Source organism: Myotis davidii, unplaced genomic scaffold (assembly GCF_000327345.1).
Source record: "Myotis davidii unplaced genomic scaffold, ASM32734v1 scaffold1134, whole genome shotgun sequence".
NCBI classification, from domain to species: Eukaryota; Metazoa; Chordata; class Mammalia; order Chiroptera; family Vespertilionidae; genus Myotis; species Myotis davidii.
Genome location: NW_006286229.1, coordinates 653723 through 655941, shown reverse-complemented (window position 1 = coordinate 655941; position 2219 = coordinate 653723). Strand labels below are relative to the sequence as shown.

General features: G+C 44.2%; 1 protein-coding gene across 10 annotated transcripts in view; it reads right to left on the bottom strand.

The window, feature by feature from the left end:
- Window positions 1–2219, bottom strand: part of R3HDM2 (R3H domain containing 2) — a 126894-nt gene that overhangs the window by 94817 nt on the left and 29858 nt on the right. The window lies entirely within an intron of this gene.

Here is a 2219-nt window from a genome sequence, read left to right as displayed (position 1 = left end):
CAAAAACGTGCGGTCCCTGGCGTATGTCTTAGAGATTTCTATGCAGTACGCAATGTGTTAAGATTATCTTTGTTATTTATTTTTCCATTGATTTTTAAACAGAGTGGAAGGAGGGGGAGAGACAGAGAGAGAGAAACATCAATGTGAGAGAGACATATTGACTGGTTGCCTGCCACCATGTGACTGAGCCTATAACCTAGGTATGTGTCCTTGACCAGAATCGAACCCGGGATCCTTCAGTCCGCAGACCATCGCTCTATCCACTGAACCAAACCTGCTAGGGTAATTCTCTTTGTTTTTAAACTTTGGCATTTTAATTATGATGTGGGCCCTAACTGGTTGGCTCAGTAGATAGAGCATTGGCCTGCGGACTGAAGGGTCCTAGATTCAATTCCAGTCAAGGGCTTGTACTTTAGTAGATAGAGCATTGTCCTGCAGACTGAAGGGTCCCAGGTTCGATTCTGGTCAAGGGCAGGTACCTTGGTTGCGGGCACATCCCCAGCAGAGGTGTGCAGAAGGCAGTTGATCCATGGATGTTTCTCTCATCAAGGTTTCTAACTCTCTATCCCTTTCCCTTCTTCTCTGTAAAAAAATCAATAAAATATATATTTTTAAAAAATTATGATGTGGGCCTCTTTGGGTTCATTGTTTGGGACTTTGAGTCCAGACTGGTATATCAATTTCCTTCACCAGGTTAGGGAAATTTTCCGTCACTATTTTTTCACATGAGTTTTCAATTCCTTGTTCTCTCTCGTCTCCTTTTTGCACCCTCATAATGTGAATGTTGGCATGCTTAAAGTTGTCCCAGAGGCTCCTTATAATAGCCTCAACTTTTTAAATTCTTTTGTTGCTGTTGTTTGGATTAGTGTTTTCTAATTCCTTATCCTCTAAATCCATTGATTTGTTCCTCTGCTTCTACTCTACTATTGATTCCCTATACTGTATTCTTCATTTCAGTTTGTGTATTCTTCATTTCTGACTTGCTCTTTTTTATGTTTTCTATCTCCATTTTTATGTTTCCCATCTCTTTGTTGAAGTTCTCACTAAATTCATCTACTCTTTCTCTAAGTTCACTGAGCATCCTTATAAGCAATGAACTCTGCATCTGGTAAATTGCTTGTCTTCATTTTGTTAGTTATTTTTCTGGATTTTTCTTCTTTCATTTGGGACCTGTTTCTTTGTCTCCGGATTTTGACTGCCTCCCTGTGTTTGTTTCATGTATTAGGTAGAGCTGCTACTTCTCCTGGTCTTGGTAGAGTGGCCTCATGTAGATGTCCTTTAGGGCCCAGTGGCACTCAAGCTAGGCATTCCAGGTGTGCCCCCTGCCCCATTTGGGCCATGTACACCCACCTGTTATAACTGAGCCTTGATTGCTGTTGACACATCAATGGGAGGGTTTACCCCCCAGGCCAAATGGCTGTGAGGACTGGCCACCACCAACATGGAGGATTTATTGTGCAGCAGCTGACTCCATGGAACAGGACTTGATTCAATGGGGCATTAGTGCCTGCTGAGTCTGCACCTTGAGTGTGTCACTCATGGAAGTGATTAGGTAATGCTTTAATGGGATCTGAAGCTGTCCACCAGGTGCACTGGCTCTGGGGCCTCCTGGGAGATGCAGGCCAAGTTCAGCCACTGCTTGTGCCCTGCCCAGGCCGACCTGGCATGAGCTACAGGGATCTGCAAATCACTGCTACTTGTGTTGGGCTTAAACATTGCTGGAGAGAGGCCAAGCTGTGAACCAGGCCAGGCCTGGGGCCACTTAGCAAGAGGTATGTGGGCACACTGAGGCCAGATTCGGCTTAAGAGATTTTAGAAAAGTCTGAAGCATGAGCCAAGATAGGCCATTTGTATGGGAAAGCCACTAGAAACAGCTTAGGTGAACCTTAAAGTTGGGTGAGACAGCATCTTATGACCAGAGCAGGCCAAAGAGTGATGAAGACTCAGATATGGCACTCTCCTGCTGGCTCTGTTGGGGCAGGGCTCAGAAAAGGAAGAACGAAAGTAGACCGCCAACTTACACCATACACAAAAATAAACTCAAAATGGATAAAGGACTTAAACGTAAGACAGAAAACTATAAAAATCTTAGAGGAATCCACAGGGAGCAAAATCTCAGACATATGCCAAAGCAATATCTTCACTGATATAACTCCTAGGGCAGTGATGGCGAACCTATGACACGTGTGTCAGAGGTGACACGCGAACTCATTTTTTTG